General features: G+C 36.6%; 1 protein-coding gene across 19 annotated transcripts in view; it reads left to right on the top strand.

Annotated features, from left to right (window-relative positions):
- Window positions 1-27,738, top strand: part of NRXN1 (neurexin 1) — a 1,104,034-nt gene that overhangs the window by 978,767 nt on the left and 97,529 nt on the right. The window lies entirely within an intron of this gene.

The following is a 27,738-nucleotide window of genomic DNA, read 5'->3' as shown; positions in this document are numbered from 1 at the left end:
AGTTAATTTGAGGACAAAGACTGAACGTATAGTACTTAAAAACTGACTTGGACTAACATAGTTTGTATGATATGCTGCTAACTGCCCTCACCTAGAATCTATTTTAGTGAGCTTATCGTTCAATCTTATCTCCATAAATTTTGAAAATGAAATATTTAAATGTTGAATTTGTACCATTTGGAACTCTATTAATGCAATCAAGTTATAGTTATTGATTGCCTAACATGTCTCAGGCATTGGTTTAGATATTGGCATTACATCATTGAAGAACAAGAAAAAGAAAACTACCTGCCTCATAGATCTTACATTTGGTGAAAAGCTAGCAGAACATCATTGAAATGTGTTAAATGCGGTTACATCCCTGTCGACATTTGTTGTCTTTGTAGCTATTCCGATCTTAATTTTTTTTCAGAAGTTTGTGTTCTCCTTGGTCCAAAATTGATTATATCCTTTTCTTTTGTCTTTAATAGTATCTTCGGTGAGTGCCACCAAAAGCTTCCCAAATACATTCGTTTTCTAGAAACCCACATTTAAAAAATGCAAAAGTAACAATTACTTTTTAAATTGCTTTTATTTCAAGTGTTTGAAACAGACCAAGTGTCAGAATTAGAGAGTAAAAGAAAGTGAATTCTGTTGTATCAGCACCCTATCTGCTAATTAACATAAGTTTACCAGATAAAGAAGAAAATAGATTCTGATTTTTACTGAGAGGAAGAGGTGGGAGGAACAGAATAATCAAAAGATAGTACATTCTGTAAATTCTTTAAGTGTAATGATGAAAACATGTACCAATCTGTGGCATTCATTCTCTCTCTCTCTTTCTCTCTAAACTCAGCCACAAAGTAAAATAACAGTCTGATGGGATGTTTATCAATATACATTTATTGATCACTCTACATTTGCTGCACACTGTTTCAGCACTGGGGATACATCAGCAAGAACAAACAAAAAAACTCCTGCCCTTATGGAATATACACTTAGTAAGAACTTGTGCTTAGAGTGTAATCATTTTGTTGATTTTCTCTAGCTTGTTTGGGGTTAAAAGACTGTTGATAATCACACTTGGCCCCTTGGATAAAGACTGGTGACTTTAGACAGATTTATATGTGTCTAACAGCTCCATTTGACGTTCTTTTCTAATACTTCACTGGTGATTAGATATGGTGGTTTTTGATTTAATGTTTAACAATAATCAAGTTAAGGTGAATCAGGTACAGAACAAATGAAATACAGAGCAACCGATAGATTATTTTCTTTAAATAAAATCAGAAGAGGACATTCTAGGATAATCAGAATGGAAAATGTTTCCATGAATAAAATTTGCAAGAGCCAGACATTTTTGTTAGGAGTCTTGCCTCATCATTAATGAAGTTACACCGGCCTAAGTTCTTTGGTAAAACAGATCTATCTCCAAGTAAGGAAAATATAATCAGCTTTCTTTTTGTATATTTTACCAATTAGTAACTACTATGTATTAAGAAATTATGTTTTTAAAGAAATATACAAAATAGTTATTTCATTTGCAAGCTAAACACCTATAAATAAAGAAAGAAAAACTTACGGATTTTCCAATATGAATTAATACAGAAAAAGAACAGGTAACTTTCCACTAATTGCCAATTAAGAGGATATCTTTTATTATGAGCTATTACATGTTTAAAAACTGCAGTGGTTTATAGAGATAAATAATGTAATCAATTAGTAATTTCTTGGTTCATTTGAAAGGTTACTGACTTAAATAAAAGATTACTAGGTTCATTTAAAAATAAGTATGTTAGATTTTTATATATATTTTTTGAAACTCAGTGTGTGGTTGCCTCTAGCACACCCCATACTGGGGATATGGCCTGCAACCCAGGCATGTGCCCTGACTGGGAATCAAACTGGTGATGCTTTGTTTCACAGGCCTGTGCTCAATTCACTGAGCTACACCAGCCAGGGCCAGATTTTTAGTTTTTTAACAGACCAAATACAGTGATTATATGATTTTGATTAATGTGTTATAAATATTAAATTATGATGACAGTATCTTAAGTTTGGGCTAGTAGTTTTTAAAATGTTCTTTTTTATAGTGATATGTGATTACAGGCAATGTGTATATGGAGGTGGGGGAAACTCAAAGGAAAGAAAGGAAATTTTATATTTTTAAGTAACAGAATAATTTGTTGCAAATTCTTTACCTCACAATTGATTTTTAAATTGTCCTTCAACTATAGAAATAACTGATACATGTAGAACTTCAAGTATGTGTTTCTTAAAATTGTCGAAATCTTGAAAGTTTAAATGATGTGTAATGCTAATTCCAGGACTGTAACCTTTGACCTGCTTTTGCAGGTTGGATGCAGCATCTTCCTTTAACCATGTTTGTAGTGGCATCTCCGTGTGCTTTTATCAACTGCCTGCCTAAATTGAGTACCAAGAAGGGTCATTTTATTTTTCACAAACCATCCTGGACTGTTTTCTCAATCAGAGTGTATTTTCCTCGGTGATAATACTGAGCCACTTCAGCTGCAATGGCAATGTACCTTGGGGTGATTGCATGTTTTAGAACTATGGAAACAGGTTTTTGGTCAAGCAGAATTAAATTGGATTCATTTCAAATAGACGAGATGAGGTTTGTTCAGCCATCCTGCGGGGCAAGTAGTAGGAGAGAAATGTATTTTCGGTTTTCACAGTCATAGAATATAAAATAGCATTCATCAAAATGTCATCCCCTAAGATCTTGTTTACATCACCACTTAAAAGTAAAATTCTTTAAAAGGAAAAGTTTTTCTTCTCTGAATAGTGTACAATTTTCAGACTAATGTTTACTTGAAAAGGCATGATTTTATATCATGAACTTAAAGAGTACATTTACCAACCTTTGTTATTAAGTGGCTTTTTAAATGTGAATATGACAATATTAATAATACCTCTATATGGATTATATAAAATTTATCAAATTTGTTTCACTTAGAATATTTAATATCCATATGTTTCTAAAAGGCACGCTTATCTCAAAAAAAAGATAAATTTACTATAATGCTAACATCAGAAAGTGATTATTTGCAAATATTTGATAATATAAAGATTATCAGGATGCTGAGAGCTCCTTGGGGTTGGGGACAGAAACTTTAAGCAAGGCTTTTGGCTTTTAAATGATCCCTCATCTTCTGAGTAATCCGGCAATGTCTTATGGACGTATATTGAGCTTAACACAAGTGAGTAAAAGTAAGCCAACTCTCAAAGAGCAACATTCACTCCTTTGGTTGCCACTCTGTAGAGAAAGGCAAGTGGAGTTGTCTGGTTTGTTTGAAGATTGAGATGGTGACATTACTTCTGGTCTAGGCTTAGTATCACATTTTGTGATTTTTCAGGCTCTTTCCTTTGTGAATATTTTACAAGCTATATACATACTTTAGACTTTCAGGAGCGTTCAACCTTTTGGCTTCTCTGGGCCACATTAGAAGAAGAAGAGTTGTCTTGGGCCACACATTAAATACACAAACACTAACAAAAATGGACAAGCAAAAAAAAAGTCTTTAAATAAATTTATGATTTTGTGTTGGGTCACATTCATAGCCACCCATGTGGCCCATGGGCTGTGGGTTAGACATCCCAGAGAGAATAAGGATTCATTGTAATGCCTTTTACTTCATGGGAGTGCAGTATAGTGGGAAGAACATAGTGAATATGGAGAACTGGTTTCCACCTTCAACACAATCACTACTGTGTTGTGTAACTTGGACAAGTAGTTCAGCTAACCTGGCTAGACTTTGGCCTGCTACCTCACCACAGTAAGTGGATTGAACTAGAAAACTCTTGTCTTGTACTGAGCTTTAAAAGTTCATCATCTCTCATAATGATGCCCTTAATTATGCCCCCTGATGATTATTTAATGAAGCATAGATTTTATCCTTGACTTTTACACAGGGTAGCCATGCCTCTCAGTTGGCCCGTATCTCCCTCATGTGTACCTGCTATCCCAGTATAATTATTATTAATTATATTCCTTTCTGACTCTTAAAAGCATCACATTTTAATCTATAAATTACATTTCACTCTCAGCATTTATTTATACAGCACATATAAAGCTGTCTTTGCAAGAAAATCATACTTTGTAAGAAAAATAAATAGTGAAGCCCTGTCCTCTACATTCCAAGCAGAAACTGACTGTGGTATCTTCACCTGGTTTCAGGAATCTATAGGTTTCTTTCATCTTCTTTTCATCTCATTTCAAAAATCTTAAGTAAGAAGAGCAAAGAAGGCTTTGAGAGAGTCTGGCTCTTGACTGGAGAGACTATGTTTGCAACTGTTGGTAGGAAATTAAACTATGGAATGGGGCCAAATCAGTCTGGCAGAAGTAATGCCTGCTTCAGCGTGGTTGGTAGGGTAAGAATATGGGTGTAATAATTTATAGTTTTAACTTGAATATTTCATCTAAAATATCACATGGTGTGCTTGAGTGTGAATATTGTTATGTTATAGAATTACATGCTTATGATTTTGTCATAAAAAAGGGGTGTTATTTGTGTTGCATACTGTATATTGGAAAAAGTCTGGGGTTCCAGTGAGGCTTTTTCTTTTTTCTTCAGTGTTAAGTTAGCAAATTTATTCAAGAAAAGGAAGTGCTGAGTATTTAAGAACACTGCTAGGTTGTCAGAGACACGTATATTTCACGTGTGCAATGTCCTACAGAAGTCAATGGCATTTTATTCTCATGGAATGTTCCAGAAAGAAACCCAACTAGTATTTAAGCAAGATGAGTATTTGCTTATATGTTGGACATTGCTACTGCTTCCTGGCAGATTTGGATATATGAATGAAAAATTAATACAATTTGTTTTAAAAATGTAAACAGAGTGCACAAATACCCCCATGAAAAATATTTAAAATCAACAAAACATGTTTTATAACTTCAAAGAACAAAATTTTATTTTTATTAAAAATATTAACTAACCTTAGCAGTGGCTTCATTATTTAAAAAATCATTGCATTACTTATAATTATGTTTGTTCTGATAACCACTCTGCATTTTAAAATAATGAGGATATGAATAATTAATTTTATTTTTCCTAGTTCAATAATTCTGCCAAATTCACTTAAATTAATGTACATTTTTATAGTACATTGTGCATATTGGGAAGAAAAACATTTGGGTATAGATTTTACAACACATACAAAGGCATATTCTTCTGAAACTAATGGTGCTGAGTAAGAAAAGTATAATTCATTGTCATTTTGAATGTAGGTAAGCAATTGTTATTTAGAAGGTATATTCTCCCTCATTGCTTGTAAGCAAAAGGACCAGAATGTATACATTTTAAAGAGTTTATTTTAAGAAAATTGTCCTGCTCAATATATTGTCTTTGGTATCTAAAGTTTTCAGCAGATGTATTCACTATTTGTGGATATAACCTTGGTTTTGAGATGTCTTTAGACAAGGCTGGTTCTATCCAAATGTATCCAGCTAGCCAGCTATCCCTTTATTTGTCCATCATCTATCCATCTATCCATCCATTTAAAACATGTTTGCTGAGAACTTACTATATATGGATTGATGTTCTAGTCACTGGACATATAGCATTATATTTAATGCTACATTAAACTTTATTGAACAAGATTAAACTTTATTGTACAAAGCTTGCATTCTAGATAGAAAAGCTGGACAATAAACATCAAAACTAGATAGGATGTCAAGTGATATAGGAAAAAAAAGCAGAGGGAGGCATCGGGGTGGTCATGAAATGATGAAATGGAAATCCTTTTTGAATAAACAAGCATAGATTGTTAGTTACATAGGCATCAATCATAATAGAATATTGGCATATTGAAATTCAGGCTTATTCTCTGATCCAGCACAATCATACTCTACATGGATAATGCCAGTAGCAACTAACCGTTATACTAGGGAACTGGAAAGCAGGGAAAAGAACAAAAGTGACACTAAAATTTATTTGTTTGTTTGTCTGTTTACATGAAGGATGCTCTCAGGCTGGGGCCAGGGCCTGGTCTGAGTGGTGGAGTGTGTGTTTTCCCAGGAAGGCAGACAGGGCCCAGTTGGAGTCCTCGGGGTGTACTGTGTGGCTTCAGGTGTCGCAGCAGTAAGGGTGGGTCCTGTTGGAAGAGTAGGGTGAGGGCGGGCTGCTTTGCACTGAGTGCCAGGGCCAGCTCATAGAATGGCGGAATCAGGCACCAGTGCTGCTGGTGGAGACCACTTTTCCCAGAAGAAGCCCAGTCTCTCAGGATCTTGGGAGTTCTACAGGCCAGCAGAGGACCTGGGGTAAGAAACAGCTTATCCCGCCTTATGGGTGCCCTGGGTTCCAGACTTTCCCAAGATAATTCTGGCTCATGATACCTGTGAGGCAAACCCCAATCTTTGTCAGTACCCCTCCCCTGCTCCGCACCAGCTACAGTCACTCAGTCACTGTGAGAAGGAACTTCACCCTAGGGGCCCACCCAGGTGCAGGGAAATGGTTTCTGGCCCAAAAGCTGTGTAGGAGCAGAACTGCTAAAGAAAGGCCAGAGTGAGGGAAAGAACTACACATTCTCTACCCTCTGTGGTCTTACAGACACAAGACACTTGAACTTGAAGTATATCAGAAATGCTATAGAATTTTAACATACATATGTGTGTGAGGAAAAAACAAAGTGCAGCTTGGTATTATTATTTGTATTCTATGCATTAGAAAATCGAGGCATGGAGACACCAAATAACTTACCCAAGGCTGTGCAGCCAGCTTCTTTACAGGGTACTTGGGGGTGATCTGGTCCTCTGCCCTTCAGTATGGCCTGTTTCGAATCTTACCACTTCTTGTCTTCTTATATTCTTAACTAGCTCAAGGTGTCAGATTGCTCCTTCAAAAATGCAAATATGGTCAAGTCATTCCCTTCCTTAGTACATCCAGGTATTGAGCACAAAGAGCAACTTTCTTGAATGATCATCATGGTCCATCCTTCACAGCTGATCTGTTGGCCTCCCTAGAAGGTCTAGCAATTCTCTTTCCCCTGATCCGATAAACTTCTTACAGCTACTTCTAGAGGTCATGTCCTCTGATATCTGTGTCCTCTGCAGGGAAAGCCCTTTCCTTTCTTCACCTACCTATCTCCCTTTTTCATTCTCTCCCCAGTCTCTTCCAGTCTTATTCGGCATTCTGGGAGCTGACCATCTGAAGAAGCAACAGTGGCATGGGGTGTAGTGGGCAGTGTGTTATAATGGTCAAGGGCATTGACTCCAGAAGCTAGGATGCCTACCTAAGTCTCAGCCTCACTTTTCCCACATGCGGCCTGTGTGACCCTAGGCAAGTTACTTAGCCTCTCGATATCTTTGTCTCCCATGTAAAAAATGGAGATTATGGCTTCATCAACTGTTATGATGATTAAATGAGTCCATGTGCTATGTGCTCTATATAAAATGACTGCTCTTAACAATCTTTTACTACAAAAATGGAAATTTCATACAGTTCATCCTAAAACATGAAGAAATAAGTGTCTGACACATGTAACCATTATACAAATAATGGTTATGTGTGAAAAGCATTCCTCAGGTACAAAGTATAAATTAACGCATCTTGCTTACTTTTAAAGCTGTTTTCTCTACCACTGAAGAACGAGCTGTGAATTAATGTTTCTAAATCAAAGCATCAATTGTGTGGCATATAAGGAGCTGACTTCTCTATGGAATGAGGTGTTCTGTGCGGGGAGGCAGCACCATTCACCTACAACGTTTGTGGGAGGTAGAGGGGGGCAGACGATGATTCAGGGGGAGAGTTGTCTTTGGCATGTAGTGGGAGAGGGCCATGAACACTAAATATGCCACACAGTGAACTATCTACTGGTCCCCACACCCCACGTTATTTTATTTAACCTCCCTCCACCAGCACACCCAATCTAACATGACTATTGACTGAACAGTTCACGGATTTCCTATACCTATTTCCCAGCTGTTTGCAGACAGAAGCTTGTTCACAGTATGAACCTTGCAAATATGATTTCTTATAACTGTCCTTGATAACATGTTTTCATTAAGGAGTTTAAAATTTTATGATGTGCTCCTTTTTCCACTTGGGTATTGAAAACATCAAATACTTCCAGCTGTGAGTTGGACTAAATTGGGTTTGTGGTTTCTGTTGTAATCTCTTTTTGCTATCATCTTTATTAGCATTGGGAAAATATTGGATGGGCCAAAAAGTTTGTTTAGTTCTTTTCCGTATACTAGCTCTAGTGGTGCTTAGTTGTCTTTAACTCCACTGAACACAATTTTGTTAGATTATATTGTGACAGCTGTCATATCAGCGTGCATTAAAACAAAACATATCAAAATTGGTGAATTTTTGTGTAGCCATTTTAACAGTGAAGATGGAAGAAGATACACAATATTTTTGGCATATTATACTTTATTATTTCAAGAAAGGTAAAAATACAACTGAAATGCAAGAAAAGACTTATGCAGTGTATGGAGAAGGTGCTGTAACTGATCGAATGTGTCAAAAGTGGTTTGTGAAGTTTCTTGGTACTACTGACATTTCGGCCAAATAATTATTTGCTGTGGGGTTGTTTTATGCATTGGAAGATGTTTTCAGTGGGAATTTTCTCAGATAGGACTAGTAAGGTCGGCAGCGTCTTGATATTTCTGGTCTCAGTTGTAGGACAAAGTAATATCTATTTACTAAACCATGAGTTAATGTGTAAGTAGTAAGAATATCTGTAGTTTTATTTTCTTGTCTTAGTTTTCATCAGTACTACAAATGATTTGTGCCATAATATTTTGTGAAATTATGGTTTTCAATTACACAGATGTGTTTGTGTTATGCCTATTGATTTATTCCTCTTTTGCATACAGTAATCTTCTTTAAGGGAAAAAGGGAAGCAAATCACCTGAGAATTTAAAAAAGATAATTGTGCCTGTATGGGTGTGTGTATGGATATGTGTTAACAATGCTTGTTTTTTTTCTTTCTTAATATATGTAAAACAGTAAGCTAAGAAGTCAAGATTAAATTTAAATCATTATAATTTCTTACATGTTTATCATCTAAAAGTTACATTAGATTTTCTTATCTGCTAGCATTACTGAAAAGTTCCCCAACAATAAAAATATATTAACATCACTAAGCTGGAACCTCAAGAGAAGGTTTAGCAAATTCATCTGCCTTTATACAACACTTACCAAATAGCTTTCACTGAATTCTCATTATCACTATTCTCTTGATATAAGATTCCAAGCAGAAAACTAACACTAGTATTAACCAATGGTTTCTCCAGGAGCATTCTAAATGAAAGTTAACAAAATGTTGCAGTGGATATGTATATATGTGTGTCTGTAAGTATTTTTCAACCATGGTATATGTTCCCTGTAAATACACAATACTTTTACTTAAAATTACAAAATTAATAAATATCTTTTGTGTATCTAACACATAAAATGCATTTTTAAAGATTTTATATTCTTCAGAGTAATGGCAAAGTACCTAGTGACTTAGTGTTTTGTAACAAGAACCATTTCTCAGACATTTAGATCATTAGTGAATCCATACATAAATTATAAAAGCCCTGAAAACAACAATAGCAAGCTTTTGTATACCACAGATGTGTAGTCTATTATTAACAGCAACAATGACACAATTGAAATTCAGAAACTAATTTAAAGGAAGAAAGATATTTTAGTCGCTTTTTAACAACAAGTATGTGGAAGCAGCATGCTTTTATTATTTCAAGTGCCCGGCACATTGACAATGTGCTAGACGCTACCCTCACTCTGGAATTACCCACATTCTGTGCAAAGCTTCTTCCAAAACAGATGTTATCATCCATTAGGCACATCTGGTAGGTTTGAGGGTGTCCCTGCCCCTTTTGACCTCTTAGGATTTTCCTATCAAGCAGGAAATGGACACTTCCTGGGAGCTGTGTGGGGGGAGCTGGACCATCCTCATCTTTACAGGAAATAAATACTGAGCTGTTGAAGAAGCCTGGGTACTCTTTGTTACAAGTTTGAGCATCAGTGTTGGACTAGTGCGTGAAGTAAAATATGAGCCAATAATAATGAGAACTTTAAAATTATGTTTATCTTTATGACAGATATTTCTGGGAGTATCACCTAAACTTACATAGGCAAGGTCTTAGTATAGTGTCTGGCACATAGTAGGTGGTCAGTTTTCCTTGCTTAGTATTCCTGTCCCCACTCTGCCACCACTCTTTTTTTTTTCTTTTTTCTTTTCATGTGCTAGACCCCACTGTAGGTATGGCAGGTTCATGCATGATGACCCCAATCTCAAATAAAAGAAATGGGTTTGAATTTGGACAGTGATATCCGAGGAGTAGGTAACACATGGATTCAACTATGGTTCCCCAAAATACTGGCAGGCTAACCACATGAAGAGTCTATCTGCTATACCATCTTATTCTAGCTATTATGAGACCCTTGATAAATATAGCCCAGCATTAAAAATTTGGCCTTGGGACACTTGAGGGAGACTTATCTTCACATTTCTTATACCTCTTAACTGACTTTTACAGCAGTTATCCTTGAATATGTATCAGAAGGCTTTACGCACAGCTAGAAAACAATGCAGGTACTTGTGTGCATGGAACCAAGAGGAATATAAATTTCTCCTATAGAAAATAGAAAATATTCACATTCACTAAAGGGAAGACTTCTGATTCTGATTTTCATATTTCAGAAATGGAAAGGATTCATCAACATTCTTTCAAATTTTTGGGTGACATTCCTACCTCTGACTTTTTCATGTACCACAGCAACAAGCCTTCAGTAGTAATTTCGGACAGAGACAACATGCAACCCTAATAACAGGATGGCAGATAAGACATCGCTGGACAGCCAGAGGACCCACTTCTGTTATCAACTGATGGCTTTCCTCTATCCAAACTAAGAATTTTTACTGTAGTTTCAGATAGAAGTTTTATTATGTTGGTAACTGAAGTTATCCATGTTTTATTTAATTGCTTCTTTGTCTTATATATACCCTCGCATTCTGTAGTATTTAGAAATTTGATTCAGAAAAAGACAAAGAAGAGAAAGTGTAAAGCCCCCAGTCTGCAACTTGTCATTGGTGTGGTAGCAGTAAAGAACTGCTGGTACTCCTTAAACACAAAATGCCATGTGCCACTTTCAGATCCTGCCCCCTGGGCCAGAAGTGTTCTGCTCCCTCCCCTTTTCCTCTGCTGCAGCTTTACCTGTGATCTTATTAATAATTAGCTCTACATTTGTAAAGTTCTAAAGCTTTGCTAATGTTAATGGTATGGGCTAATTTTAAACCTTGCATTTCACTTGATGCTTTTCCAAAGAACCCTAAGCATAATGCATTTCCTATTTTCATAGCACTTTGGAGAGGTAGATAAAAAGTCATTTAGCTAAATAGCTATATGTACAATTATCTACCAGCACTTTTAACCTTCACTTTATTTATTTTTTTTGACAAGTGCCTTAAAGTCAAGATCTATGCCTTATGGATCTGTGCATGCTCAGCCTCTCACATGGCACTCTGTGCAAAGTGGACACTCAGGAAATAGTTTATAAATAAATAAATTGATGCACACACGGAGTGCATATTCCAGTGCTGAGATAAACACTGTGTATTGCCTAGTCTTGAAATTCCCTGGATTGGTCAATATTTGCCGAGACTAGAGAAGGTATATATAAGAAGGAAGTAAATAATTTGTTTTCTTCCTATGCAGTTAAAGGTAGTTTTAAAATACAGTTGTTTTTTAAAATTATATGCATACTAGTGTAAGCAAAATGTATGGATACAATATGCAGGAGGCAACACTCTCATTTCAATCTGTACTGTTGACATTTATGTAAGTCCAGGGTGGAGGTGCCCACAGTTGTCCCCACGATGGGAAGCAGAAGGGTGTACAGCAGTACAATTTTGCCTAGCAGGCTACAGTTTTGTGGGTCCAAACACTTTCCAGGGCTTCCGTAGGGTCTCATCATTTGGGGATTATGCTGGTTTATCTAGATGGGGGAGGGGCACTGCTCATGGTCCTCTCTTTGGAGTAATATTTTATCACTGCCATAATTTATCATTGCTGACACGCTGTAAAAGTAAAAACCAGGCTGACTTTTAGTTAGATTTATTATTAGTATTAAGTTTTCTACAGCAGAGCCGCCCATGCTGTGTGTATCCGGAGCTGACTGCTCCCACCACCACCTGGGGAGGCACAGATTGCTGGAATTGTGCAAGTAGTTTGGGCCATCTTGAAGAGTTAAGATCTCACATTTTCACAGAGCCTCTATGATTTTTTTGATATCTCTAGTTACCTCTGACTAGTTGAATAAGCAGGTGAAAATATCTAGGAAAACAACGAGGAAGCCTGATTCTATGAGACTCACCCCAGACCCACTTTGCACCAGAGACTCTTGCCAGGGCTTCCTGCAAAGATTGACATTGGCTTGACATTTAGACATTGACTCTTGCTAGAAACCAGTTAGAACTGGGGAGAGCATAAAGTGTTTTGAAAAAATAGTCATTGCTAAGATTAAGCTTGTAAAAACTGTGACATTTTTTGTAGGCAATTAAGATGGGAACTGAGTACAAAGAATAGAGAAGTAACAGAAGAAATTAGAGGGACATGCTGGTATACACTAATTGGACTCAGACTTAAATGAAGTTTGGGCAGTGGAGTGAATTCCTGATGATGGGTAAATCTAGACGAAGCCTAGGAAGTGTTAGATGCATTTATTCTTGCTCAGTTGGTTATTTGAAAATACGATGTATTTAAATAGGTGGTACCTCAAATTGCAAATAATAACATTAATTATAACCTGTTCTTTTATAGTACATCTGAGGCTAATAGTAGAATGCTGGCAAAAATCTCATTTGTGCTTTGTCATAAGAATACAAAACAAGTGGAGATAATTGCTAAATTATTTTTATTAAGATAATACAAGTTCATGAAAACAAATAAATATGACTTGGAACATAGCATCTATGAAGAAAAACAATCCCCCGATCTATTTCCTCTCTGATCCTAGTATTTTCCAAAAAAAAATGATATCTTTTCAGAATTCGGGGGGCTATTAGTTTCATCTCTCTAAATAATATGCTTATATTTCTATTTATCCCTTGTATATATTTATGCATTCTCCACTATGAAAATGAAGATCAGCCCCCTAGCCTTAATCCCTTCTTTTTCCCGTTCTTCTTCTCTGAATTTCATTCATACTCACACATACACATTTAATACATGAGTTCCCCCTTTTCTGAAGAAGATATGTTCCAAAACCAGTAGTGGATGTCTGAAACCATGGATAGTACTGAATCCTGTATACACAGTGTTTTTTCCCCACATGTGCATACCTATGATAAAATATAATTTATAATTAGGTACAATAAGAGATTAACAACAATGATAAAAATAGCACAATTCTAATAATATATTGTAATAGAAGTTAGGGCTTTGAGGCCATTATTAAGTGAAATGAGGGTCACCTGAACCAAAGAACTGCCATGCTGTGACAGTAGACCTGATAATCCAGAAGACTACTATATATACTACCCAGGGAGTAATGTCTGTAGAACAGCTTGGATACACTGCGCAAAGGGATGATCTCCATCCCTGGTGCAGTGGAGCGGGCTAGCACATGCTTCCATCACACTGCTCAGAATGGTGTGCGATTGAAAACTTATGACTTGCTTACTTGTGGACTTTTTCAGTTAATAATTTCAGACCTTGGTTGACCGCAGGTAACTGAAACCATGGAAAGTGAAACCACAGAGGAGGGGGACCAGTGGTTATTTTTGTTACTTTAAACAGTATATTTACATCTTTATTTCATGTTCTGTTTTTTACGACAATATCTCTTGAGTACCCACATTACTATGATGGGGATATTGTACTCCTACAAGTTCCTCTAGCTTTCATTTTTCACATCTTATATCATTACATTTCCAGAGATGTTAGCTTTAACATTCTGTCTGGCAACTACAACCAAAACTTCCATTTTATCTATGGGGAGTCTACATTGGAAAAAACAATAAAGAGCATTTAGATCACTATTTGTATGTAATTATAGTCCAGTGCCATTCTCAGCTCTGTATTATTATTACCTTTTTTTTTCTCATGAGTCCAATATCATGATCAAGGTAAAATTGATTCCCTTTCATCCTATCAATTGCTCAAAACCAGGACATTTTATTTTGCTTCATATTTTGACTATTCCTATCTTCTATTTTTATTTTTCTAGACATTCTTCAACATCTTATTTTTTTCTTGCATTGCTTCCTTTGCCTTGATTGTTTTATCACTTTACATTCCAATCATAATTTCAATTTTATTAAACCTTCCCTTTTCCCTTCAGACATCTATCTGTGCTCTCTGCTCTTCAGCACCAGCCTGTACTAGTTGTTCTGGAGTATGACAGGAGGCCCTGTTCAGGCTGAAAGTAGTCAGAGTGTATAGAGTAGCTAAGGCTTGTTTTTCTTTTTCGGAAATAGCAGACATGGAACACACACATTAATGGCAGAATGAAGAGAACAGCCACAGGAAAGGTCTTATCTTCCCTTGGAAAATTTTTTTGCTTTTAAGAGAAGAACTATCTAGATTTTTGTTTGCTATTTCATTTTTGCTTTGAGGTAGAAAAGAAAAAAGAAAAGAAAAAGCTATTCTGTCCTATATTTTAGGTGGTTACATTGATTATCTATGCCTGTGTAACAAACTATCCCCCAACTTAACAATTTAAGTAACACATAGTTATTCCTCATAGTTTATGTGGGTTAGGTGAATTTAGGTGAAGCTTTGCTGGGTGCCTTTAGCTCAGAGTCTCATGTAGAGCTGGAGTCAAGCTGTTGACCAAGCCTGAAACAAATTTCTCAACTTGAAGGTTTGACTGGAGAATGGGAATCCAGTCTCAGGTTCACTTACATGTCTGTTGACATGTCTTGTTCTTTCACATGTGGTCACAGGACTGCCTCATGAATGCTGGCGGCTGGCTCCCCCCCTCCCAGGACAAGTGATCTAAAAGAAATGGGATGACGAGGAAGAAGGACAGAGAGAGGCTCACATAGGATGCTAGCAATAGATTTTTCATAACCTAATCTTGGAAGTAATATTCCATCATGACTCTCAGTCTAGCTCATACCCAAGGGGAAGAACTTACACAAGGGCATGACTGCCCAAAGCTGAGGGTCTCTGGGCACTGTCTTAAAGGCCCACACAAAGTCAGAGTAGGAGACATCCACCTGGTATGACTTTTATGTATATTTTCTACTAATCTTTCAGATCTTCAGGTTGGCTCTTGATGATTCTTCTATGTATCTTTCTCCATATTAGTCTAAACTGTCTTGTTTTTTTTTCTTATTTCATTCATTAATCCTCTAAAATGGAAAAAAGATCCATTTTTATCTTCCACTAGAAATTTCTTTGGAAATTTCTTGACTTTGTTGGCTCCATAGATTTTTTTCTTCTCTGTTAAGGATTTTACAGCACACTGTAGTTCTAGCTTTTTATTTTTGTGTGGCCTCTGGATGGAGAAACATTAAAAACATCTAGCTATTCCTCCCCAACTTGAACTGGACATTAAAATTGAAACTCTGACTTGAGGAATTTAGATGGTTTGGTACTGCCATTAGTCAGTAACCTGAAAAGAATGCCTTCTGCCTTATAAGTGACTTCTTTTAACACTCAAATGGCAGATGAAAAGTATCCTCTCCACCCACAGGTGGAGAATCTTGTTTTTAACTTTTAACAGATTCTGAAATCAATATGTCCTTCTTGCCATTTTTTAATTCTGTGCTTCCCAGTCTTTCGCCCCATGAGTTTAAGCTGCTGAAGCAGTTTCCTGAGTTTTTGAGTATGCTGAAGAACCCTCACTTTTCCCAGTTTGACTGAGTTTAGCAATAATCATTTGGGTTCAAAGAACAATCACAAAAATTCCAAATGACTCCATGGTTGATGAGGCCTGAGTTCTTTTACATGATTTTATTGTCTTTCATTTCTGATGGTTAGAAGCCAGCAAAATAGCCTTCGGTCTCTCTAATATCTTATCTTTAATGAAATCTTAGAACAAAATAGCCTTATATTTCTGATTTCATAACCCTCTATTTATCAATGGCGAAAAGCCAAAATGAAAAGCCAGATATAGTTTTATTCTGGTCCAGTTCAATTTGTTCCAGAGCATAAGGAACAGAAATATTAGGGAGATATTAGAGTTGTGTTAGAAAAGAGGATTTTTTATTATTAGCTCTCTTTGAACATTTCAGCTTGACTTGAGAATCACTTGCATATTAATTCCAATGATAATTAAAGCAAAATTACTGCTTGTTTTGCTAAAAAGAAACTCAGAGTCTAATACAAATAAAGAACAAAAAAGAGAAACATTTTACATTTAGGCCTGACTATACATAGCATTTAATAGTCTTGCATAGTTATCATTACCTATTTTTTGCTGATCATTTCAAAGTTAACTCTCTGTCCTTACTTAAATTGGATCCCCCCCTTTTAAATTTCCAGCTTATTTTGTGTGTCAATTAGTTTTTACTCTATTGCAAACCACCCCAAAACGTAGTCACTTAAAAACATTTAGTTAGTTCATGATTCTGTGATTCTGCAATTTGCACTGGGCTCAACTGGATGGTTTTTCTGAGCCGGGCAGGGCTTGGCTGATCTTACTGGGTCTGGCTCTTGGATGATCAGCTCCCGGGTAGGCTAGGGACCAGCCGACCCGAGGTGTCTGAGGACAGCTTATCTGTGCTCCACATGTGTCAGCACATCTTAACACAGAATTCCACAAATGGCAGTGCAACCATGCAGAACTGCTTGAGGCCCGGGCTCAGAGCTTGCCTAACTAACATTGTTTCTGCTGCATTTGCAAAGCAAGTCACGAAGCCCAGATTCAAGGAAAGGAATCGCAGGAGCTGTGCCCATGTTTGTAATTGATCACAATGTAAGGAGTATGAACTAGATTAATATTTATGTTCTAGCATAACAAATGATAAAATCATGTCATGACATACATTTGAATAACTGAAAAGTCAAATGAAGACAGAGAAATGCATATACAGATGTATCAACATTTGAAAAATTTGGGTTAACAATAGTAAAACTAGCTATACCCATTCCACCCACCCTTCTCCAGAGACAATTTCTTACACACAGGTTGTGTTACCCATTCCTTCCCGGGCACATTCTATATGGCAACAGCTAATTTGTTTGTTCCACACCCAGTGGGTGCTGCTTGAGGTTTTTCCCCTCTCCTTCCTGCAGTTGTTGATCAATAAATTTTGATGGTCAAAGATCACGTTATTCAAAGATCAATCTACTGCAAAGTATGCAAATCTCCTTTGAGATACAGGTGTGATCCTGCAAGATCTCGACTTAATACGCTTGTCACAGTCTCTGTTTCTGTGTCTCCTTTGTACATAGACCTACACATTTTCCTCAGGTTTATATTTCAGGTTATTTTTCTATTAGAATATGCTATGCAGGTGTCATAATTTTCCTTCTTATAGTATTTTCATTTAAACCATGGACCAAAGAGATGTCAAAACTTCAGCAAAGGTCATTCATTGTATATCCTCTCCGAGGATAACAACATTATTTGAATTGCAGTCTACCTCCAGAGTTGTACTTCTAATTCCCATTGACATTCCCATAAAATTTATGTAAATAGCTGGCAGAAGTTAACAGGTGCTTTTTATTCTCAAAAAACACTTTTTAAGAAACAAAAAGAGTACTCCTTTCCCAGTAAGTTGGTAGAGAGAGTAAACCTCTATGAGAGAAGGAAATCCGGGTAGTTAAAATTTGAGAATATGTTACAGACTGAATGTTTATGTTCCACCAAAATTCATATGTTGAGACCCTCCCCACCAAGTGATGGCATTAAGAAATGAAGCCTTTGGGAGATAATTAGGATTAGAGGAATTCATAAGAGAGGAGTCCCCATGAATGAAATGAGTGTCCATAAGGGAGTCACACGAGAGCTGGCGTCCTCCCCGCGTCAGCTCTCCACCACATGAAGATACAATGAGACGTCAACATTGTGCCACCTGAAGAGAACTCTCACCAGACCTTGACGATGCTGGCACTCTAGTCTTGGAACTCTAGCCTCCAGAACCTCAAGAGGTAAATTTCTGCTGTTGATAAGCCACCAAGTCTGTGGTTCTTCACTATAGCAGCCCTAACTGGCTAAGACAGTGTGATATCTTGATTCAAGTGGTACGAAATCTTAGGACAGTAGAAACACTGACACTCAAATGCAGATATCAGGGAAACTTCACAAAGCTGAAAAGATCTATTTTGGAAATTACCCAAACTTGTGATTTCACTTCCCCAAGTGTAGCCTTCTTATTACAAATAGCCAAGTTATACTGGCTTTCATTGCTTCCTGAGATGTGTAGTCAATAAAGTGTTCTCATTTTGGTAACACGTGCTCATTGTTCTGTGATGAAATGGAAGAATAAAATATGAGAAAGACATGTGGCTTTAACTATATTTAAGACAAGTAGAACCAAGCTTTTAATCTCAATTTAAAATAATGAATTCTAGTTTTGAATTACATTCTACTGCAGGCCAGTCATCTCTGCTAAGTGGACTTTAGAATAGCATTATTCAGATAAATCAACAGAGAAAACATGTTTTTAGAAAGAAAATGGAGGATTATGCAGATAGTTAAGGGGCAGGTTCTACATGAGTGTGAACAATATGCATAACCACATATGAGTATTTATATTATTTTTATTAAGTAAATATTTGTGCAACTATTAGTATACTTACCATAATATTCTAGGTAGGCAGTGTGGAAACAGCAGTGGATACAGTAGATTAAAATCCATGCCCTGTGGGGTGTCTAAATTTTAGTGAGGAAAGAAAAAATATAAGCAAAATGCATAAATAAAGTATGTTATCTACTGGATAATGATAAACACTCTAAAGAAGAAAATTAGAAAAGCAAACTAGGTAGTAATTTCCTTAAAAATAGCAGAGTAAGGTCTTCATTAACAGGTTTAGTTACCAGCAAATGTTCACTTAAAATATCCAATATTAGTTAATAATTTCACTGAATCTCTGATTTCTAATCGTGAATGCCCCATCTTTGACGTCATTGAACCTCCCTGGTAGCTCCACACAGTCTCGGCCACCTGTATCCAATTTTTGGGCCATGAAAAAATTATTCTTTATTAATAAGAATAAAAACACAAACCATCTCCCCTGGAAACTGTGCACAGAACAGTTTGCATGCAATTTGAGTGTTTCCTGAACCTGATGCATGGAACCTAGTTAGAAAAGTCTGAAGTCACTTTAAAGTTACATCTACTAAAATAGGGCACTACTATAGAAACAAATACCTCTACCTGAGGCAAAAAATATGTCAGTTTGTAAAGAACTTGGCCTTTCTGTAATAAGAATATACCAAAATTTGTGAGAATGTGTGGTTCTACTTTGTACTAGTCTGCTCTAGCTGCTATAACAAAATACCACAGACTGAGTGGCTTAAGCAACAGAAATATATTTTCCCATGGTTCTGGTTGCTGGGAAGTCCAAGATCACAGTGGTGGTTGACTCCGTTTCTGGTGAGAGCATTCTTCCTGCTTTGTACATGGCTGCCTTCTCATTGTCTTTATATGGGTATTCTAAGGTACCTGAACATGAGGAAAGGGATCACTCTCTTCCTTTTCTTTGTAAGGCTAGTAGTCTTATAGCATTAGGGCTCCACACGTATCACCTCATTAACCTTAATTATCTTTAAAGGCCCTATCTCCAAATTCAATCACATTGGGGTTTAGGGTTTTAACATATGATTTTGGGTGAAAACAATTCCATGGCACACTCTAAACTTGAAACAGACTCAGGCTCTCCAGTTCAGAGCCCAGTGTACATTACTAGCATCTACAAATTTTAACCTAAAGTGACATAACTGTACTTATTTTGTCAAATCTCTAAAATTGAATATTTTTTCTATTTCTCCCACCATTACAGTATTTCTCTACTTTGAATGTCAGTAAGACAATCTCCCAGCTGGTCTTGTTTCCAATCAATCTTGAGTACTGCCACCTAATTAATTCTAGTAGTATTACAATAGAGAAAGTTTCAGGTCAATTTCCTATCTTGCAGGAGACCCAAAGAAAATCTCAATTCTAATTTATGTATGGAATGAACAAGAAATACTTGCTACAAATGAAAAAAAGGTGCTTTTATCTCTGGCACATATCATCAGACTTTTAGCATATTAAGAAATAATATTCTTCCTAATAATAATAGATGGCTAGTCACAGTGAATAGTGCATTTATCATTTATATTATTCTCCAAAGGGAGTTTTTAAATTGAATGTAGATGTCATCTCTTTTTAAGCCCTATATTGAATTATTTTTAACACAGTCCATCTGTTACAAAGGATGATATATTCACTTCTTTAGAATTGGGTAGGGGGCAATTGTATCTTTCATTTTATTAGAATTAGTATGTTAAGGAAGACTAGAGACATTCATTAGAAACTAGCAAGACCACAAAGCGTGTTCTCCAATAAGAATGCTTCATCTGTAAGTGGTGAATTAAGCACTGAGAACTAGATTTTTATCTCTCAATACTTGTTACTAAAAGGACTGAACTTCCAAACAATCCTAAAATGATGCAAACATGGGGGGTCTTTTGAGACCCATTTCTAGCACTTAGTAGCACTTAGTCATTTTCTATGATGCATTTGGGTGAAACAAACTGCATTGCTCTTCCTTGGGCATCGATATTTTCTCAGTACACAATTAGGTACATGGAGGAGCAAGCAGTTAGTCTCAGATAACTGGAGACTTGGAAAAATTATATTTGTTCATTCTTCTCATCCTCACTGAGTTAAAAGATTTCTAAATTCTGTGCTTTGTGAGTGGCAAACAGACTATACCTTATACTGAAAGAAAGAAACCTAAAATATGGCCAAGGAAGTTATATTTTATTAATTTATACTGATAAATACTGAATTATAGTAAAGATGGATATGGGTAAGAAAAAAAATTAACAAAAACATTCCAGTAGTAATAAGTAGGGTAATTTAGAGAAATAGTCATTTGCAATATCCCTTTGGAGTCCACTTATAATTCATTCTGCTTGATTAAACATATGTTCAATTCTTCAAAAACACATCAAGATTAATAGTGTAAAAAGACAGTTGGTGCTAAGTAACTTGAAATACTTAACAAAAATGCTCACTGATAATCCTCAGTAAAGCATTGACACATGATATAACTAGTTACTGCTGACTAGTTAAATGCATCCAACTTTTTATTCTAAACTATAGGTACTGCCAACCAACATCTGAGCTACACTGTATAACATATCACAAGTTATACATTACCTGTGAATGTTTACTATCAAAGTAAAAACAGGACCAAGATTTAAAATTTTATGCAAGTATGGGAGAAAAACTGAATTCTATGCCACTGAAAAAAAGGAGCAGGAGAGTTTTTCGGAGCTGAGGTGGAGATCATAGGCCACTTGCATTTGCTAACCTTACTCACATGGAGAGAAAACCTTTCGTTTCTTCAGGACAGGGTGTAGTTTGCCAATCTGGAACAGGAGAAGGCGTCTGTCTTCCCAGGAAGACTTGAAGATAAGGATGCTATCCTTCTTGATAATGACATTTCAAAAGAATTGCTCCCAGGTCATTGAGAAAGACATTCTGGGGATCATAAAACTGAGAAGAGGTTTTTCCAGGAGATTTATGTACATGTCAAAATTGGCAGAGAAAGAATTTGTAATGATAGCTTTTCTAATATAAATGCTCTAAGAAAATGGAAGTCAGGGCCTGTAGTCAGGGGAACCCTGTGTGAAGTGTAGTCAAACTGAGGGGAGAATTAAGAGTGTCTTGATTAACCTTCCAGCCACAGGGAGCCTCATTCTCCTCTAAATTCCTGCAGCCTTTATTGACAGGTAGTAACCCAGATTTGTTAAATGCTAGGTTGCATGAGTGTCTTTGGAGCATTTGTGGCATGGTGCTAAGTACTTTATATCTATTTTCCCATTTAAGAACTTATTAAGGCCCCTGGCCAGTTGCCTCAGTCATTTGGAGCAGTGTCCCATATACCAAGGTCACAGGTTCTATTCCTGGTCGAGGCATGTGCCTAGGTTTCAGGTTTGATCTCCAGTCGGGAGTATACAGGAGGCAACCAATTGATGTTTCTCTCTCACGTCAGTGTTTCTCTGCCTTTCTACCTTCCCTCTCTCTCAAATCAATAGACATATCCTCAAGTAAGGATTTAAAAATAAACTTATTAAGGTTAAGGCTAAGAAATTCTCTCAGGTCACAAGGCTAGTCATAGTGGAGGCTGTACTTTAACCTCCGCAAAGTAAATGCAGAACCCAATGCACTCTACTGCTGTCTTAGTCGGCTGGGGCTGCCATAATAAAATACTGAAGACTGGGTGGTTTGAACAAGAGAAGTTTATTCCTCACAGTTCTTGAGTCTTGGAAGTTTAAGATCAAGGTGCCAGTAAGGTACATTTCATTCTGAAGGTTCCTTGCTCAACTTATAGGGGGGCACCTTTTCACTGTGTGCTCATCTTGCGTTTCCATGGTACATGCACCTGGAGGGAAGGAGGGAGAAAGGAAGGGGGAGACAGGGGAAAGAATCTTCTTGTATGGCCAGCAGTCATATGGGATTAGTTTAATGACCTCATTTGACCCTACTTACCTTCTAAAGGCCCTATATCCAACCCCACTCACATTGGAGTTAGGGCTTTGAAGGAAAAAACCCTATTTTTGTCCTCTACTCACCTCTCTACACTCAATACTCTGACCGTCGTCACATGTGAGGTTTATTTGTTTGTTTTCCACACCGGCCAATCCTCTGACACCAGCTAGGTGTCCTACAGTTCAATTCATTTATAACAGATCTAGATGGAGTTAGTATCAGATCCTATAAATTAAGAGCTCAGTTCCACAAGATTATCTCCACATCAGACATCAGTTGGAATTCCCAGATTGTCACCTGTCTGACCTACTGGCTATAAATCAGGGTTCCCACACTCCCCTCCTTGAGTTCAATAGAATTCAGGGAAATACATTTTCCAGTTTATTATATACTAGAGGATAAGATGAAGGGTACAGATGAAGGGCTGGGCTACACAGGGTGAGGCTCAGAGTCATGAGTGCAATGTCCTGTCCCAGTGGAATTGGGTTCTGCCACCCTACCTATACGTGAATGTGTTCACCAACACAGAAGTTCTTCAGACCTCCTAGTTCAGGAATTTTTATAGCACCTTCATTATTTGTGGTAGGCTTTATTATTTGTTAATAATTAATAATTAACTCAATCTCCAGCCCCTCTCAGCCCAGAGGATGAAGGAGTGGATCTGAAAATCCCAAATTTCTAATGATGGTCTCTTTAGTGACCCACTTTAGTTTGCTTCACTAGGACAAAAGAGGCTTCCATCCAGGAAATTTCAAGGCATTCAGGAGCTCTGTGTCAAGAATCAGGGTCAGATTCCAAAGACTAACGTAGAAGGTGCTCTTAACACCTTTATTACTTAGGAAATTACAAAGGTTCTATGAGCTTTAGCCAAGAGCAAGGACTAAGGCTAATATATATATTTCTTATTACATCACAATATCTCAGGCATCAACATATGAACTTTGGGATAGCACAATTCATTTCATAATAACTACTTCACTAAATACATTGTAAATTCCATGATGATAGACTTATACAATTATATTTGAATTCAGCACACTGCCTTGGTCTTAAGGGTTATGGATTCATTGTTTAATCAGTTAAAGTTCCAAGGTTATTCCATTTACTCTACTTTCCCTCACATAGCATTGTCAGAAGAGGGGTAATAAAGTAATCTAGTACATACTAAAGTTTTTTTTTGAGGGGGCAGGTGAATTTGTTGAAGGAAAAAAGGAGGAACGAGGGTCGGATACTTCTGGAGACTGACTACCTAGTGGCTTGGCACCAGATGCTTTTATTTGTATTTATTTATTTACTTTTTAAATTTTTATTGTATTTCTTCATTACCATTTAGCCCCTAATTCTACCCTCCTCCTGAATCACTACACTGTTGCCCATGTCCTTTTTCCTTTTTCCTTTCAGTCTTTTTTCCTTTTTGCTGGATCCCTCCTCACCCTAATTACCCCAAATAGCTGTCAGCCTGCTCTCCATCTATGAGTCTGTCTCTGTTTTGCTCGTTAGTTCAGTTTGTTCATTATATTCCACATATGAGTGAAATCGTATGGTATTTGTCTTTTTTCAGTTGGCTTATTTCACTTAGCATGATATTTTCCTGGTCTCTCCATGCTGTCTGAAAGAGTAAATTTTTTTTATGGCTGAGTAGTATTACATTGTGTAAATGTCCCATAGTTGTTTTATCCACTCATCTACTGATGGACACTTGGGCTGCTTCCATGTTTTAGTGACTGTAAATAACATTGCAATGAACGTATGGGTGGTTTTGAATTAGTGTTTCAGGTTCCTTTGGATATATTCCCAGAAGTGGGATCATTAGGTTACAAGGAAGTTCCATTTGTAATTATTTTGAGGTATCTCTTTACTGCTTTCTACAATGACTACACTAATCTACATTCCCACCAATAGTGCAAAAGGGTTCCTCTTTTTCCACACCTTTGCCAGCACTTGTTTTTTAATTTACTGATGATAGACATTCTGACTGGGGTGAGGTGATATCTCATTGGGGTTTTAATTTGCATTTCTCTAATTATTAGTAATATTGAACATCTTTTCATATGTCTATTGGCCATCTGTATGTCCCCTTTGGAGAAGTGTCTATTTAGGTCCTTTGCACACTTTTTAATTGGATTATTGTTACTATAATCTTGATAAAGAAAAACAAATTTGGAGGAATCACACTACCTAATACCAAACTACAGTATAAGGCCGCAGTAATAAAAACAGCATGGTACTGGCATAAAAACAGATGCATAGATTAATGGAACAGAATAGAGAGCCAAAAATAAGCCCATACCTTTGTAGTCAATTAATATTCAACAGAGGAAGCAAGCACATACTAATGGGCAAAAAATAGTTTATTCAGTAAATGGTGTTGGACAAACTGGACATATACATAAAGAAAAATTAAACTAAACCACCTTCTTACACCACACACAAGAATTAATTAAAAATGGATTAAAGACTTCAATGTTAGAGCCAAAACCATAGAAATCCTAGAAGAAAATATAGGCACTAAAATCTTGGACATTTCTTGTAGCAATACTTTGTCTGATATATCTCTTCAGGCAAGAGAAACAAAAGAAAAAATAAACAAATGGGACTATATCAAATTAAAAATGTTTTTCACATCAAAGGAAACTTTCAGCAAAATAAAAAGACCACCATTGGCACATATGAAGTTCCTTTGTCTCTCCTGCTCTTAATTTTCTTATTTCTGCCTTTGGCCATAATAATACAAAATGTTTATCTGTTGTTCAGAAGGAGTTTCTTAAGAGTAAAGCATTAAAATGTTGCTCCATAAAACTCTTTTGTAGAAACACAAATAATGCTTTTACAATCCCATAGACATAAATTATGTGCATAGCATATTTCCTCTTCAAAGATTGGTTTTTGGAAGCCAATCCAAATGAAAGAATGTATTTGTGGATACAGATGGTAAGGGGTTAATATCCAAAATAGAAAGAACTTATAAAACTCAACAGTAAAAAGGCATCAAATCCTTTTGTATGGTGCTCATTGGTTGCATGCCATGGCCTTAGCAGTGTGCAGATGGCGAAGACCAGGTGGTGCTTCTGGGGGTTTGCTTATTAAGATGGTTAGAGCGTGTTCAAGGAGTCAGAGTGTTTTGTTTAAACTCTAATACTGACAACTTATATAACATCCAGTAGTACACACTATGTTATTTTCTTTCTGTAGAGAATTAGATTTTGTTTGTCTATGCATAAGGCCATTAAAAAGACAGTCAAATTATGTTTGGAATCTTGAGAATTAAAAAAAAAACAATTATTTTAGAATCCATCTCTATTATTTTAAAATGCCTGATGTCTTTGTGTTATGCAGCTGGAAAGACTGGGTAAAAACCAATCTTTGAAAAGGAAATATGCTATACACACAATTTATGTCTATGACATTGTGAAGCATTATTAGTATTGTCAATACTTGACATTAGTATTGTCAAAACTCCATTGTCAATGGAGTTTTATGGAGCAACATATTAATGCTTTACTCTTAAGAAACTCTCTCTGCACAACTGATAAACATTTTGTATGATTATGGCCAAAGGCAGAAATAAGAGAATTGAGAGGGAGAGAGAAGAGCAAAGAACTTCATATGTGCCAATAGATTTTTTTCTCTACAGCCTTCTTTACTTTTTCATTTACTGGTCTTAGTATTTATTACCAAGACAATGTGCAAAGCATTATGAGTATAAATGCAAAGATTTGAAAACAGAATCTCAGCCTACACTAAACCAATATAATATAGTAGGAATGGGAACTTATTACCACAGAAACAATCAGGGAGAGCCAAATGGAGGAGATGGGTTTTGTGATAAGTCTTAAAGTGAGATAGCCTTCTGAGAGTTGGCCATGTGGGTAAGTATTCTGGGAGGTGTAGCTTGAGCAAAGGTATTAAGGTACTAATTTCTCTTACTTAGCAGACAGAGATTAGAATACACTGGGCCTAACAGGACAGGGATAGTATCTCAGACTTCATTTCTAGAACATGGAGAGTCAATGAAGGGAGTAGGTAGAGGAATGTTGTGTTCACATATATAATGAAAGACTATTTTGGATGCAGTGTAAAAATAGATTCAAGTGAGACAAGAATGGGAGAGCAAATGCCACATTAAGTAGGTGGCACATCAAAGTGAAATCAGCTACTTTCTGTAAGTTGTTCTCAAGTCATTGTTTTCCACACTCCATCAACTGGGTGTTGTATTCCCAGGGCTATATCTTAAAAGGAAGTCAAAGAACCCACTTCCCTGGGTTAAAATAATAGTACATTTAATGAGTCACAAGGAGAAGGAGTGTGTCCCTTGTTAAACTTCAGCCTTCCAATTTTGTATTCTGAGTGTGCAATTTTAATGGCTTAAGGAAAAATGTGTTCTTGGTAATTCCCCCAGTGGTTCAGAACTTACTTAAGGTGGCAATAAACTCTGTGAGAGATGGAAGCATGCTTTGTGTTTTATAATTGATAGATGTTCCCCCTAAATAAATCTCACATTGCCAAGTCTGATGACATGAATAATAAAACAAAACCATGGAAAGGAAATGGGCATTTTGAGCAAAATACAGGGAAGAGATATTCATCTAGTGTTGAAAAGTAGGGCACATTTTTATGATGAACTAGGCTCTCCAGACCACTGTAGTAAACCTCCTGACTTTAAAATTAGAGGACATTTCAGGGCCAGATTTGCTAAAGAGAATGTCCCTGTTTTAAACACAAAAATTCTGGTGTTTCAAATAGCATGTGCCTTAAAAATTTGTAGGCAGACAGTGGACTTGGGAGGGTGGAGAGGTGAGGTTACTGCATTAATAAATGATAATCGGTAATTCCCACTGCAGTAATTCCCACTGCTTAGCTAATCTATTTTTAAGGAAGTATTTTGTACACTCAATATGCCATATCTGCAACTCATGTGCCTGGATAGTGAAAATAAAGATACTGAAATCTACAATGAAACCAATGAGAAAAGCCATCAGAAATTTCTAAGTCTTTTTATTTTTTTAAATTTTTCATTCAATTGTAATTGTCCCCATTCTTCCCCCATTACCCTTCCCTGCTCTACCCACCTTCTACCTTACACATTCAGTCTCCCCCAAACCGTTGTCTTTATCCATGGGCCCT

Source organism: Artibeus jamaicensis, unplaced genomic scaffold, assembly GCF_021234435.1.
Source record: "Artibeus jamaicensis isolate MK-2021 breed Jamaican fruit bat unplaced genomic scaffold, CSHL_Jam_final contig_465, whole genome shotgun sequence".
NCBI lineage: Eukaryota > Metazoa > Chordata > Mammalia > Chiroptera > Phyllostomidae > Artibeus > Artibeus jamaicensis.
This window is presented reverse-complemented; position numbering and strand designations above follow the sequence as displayed.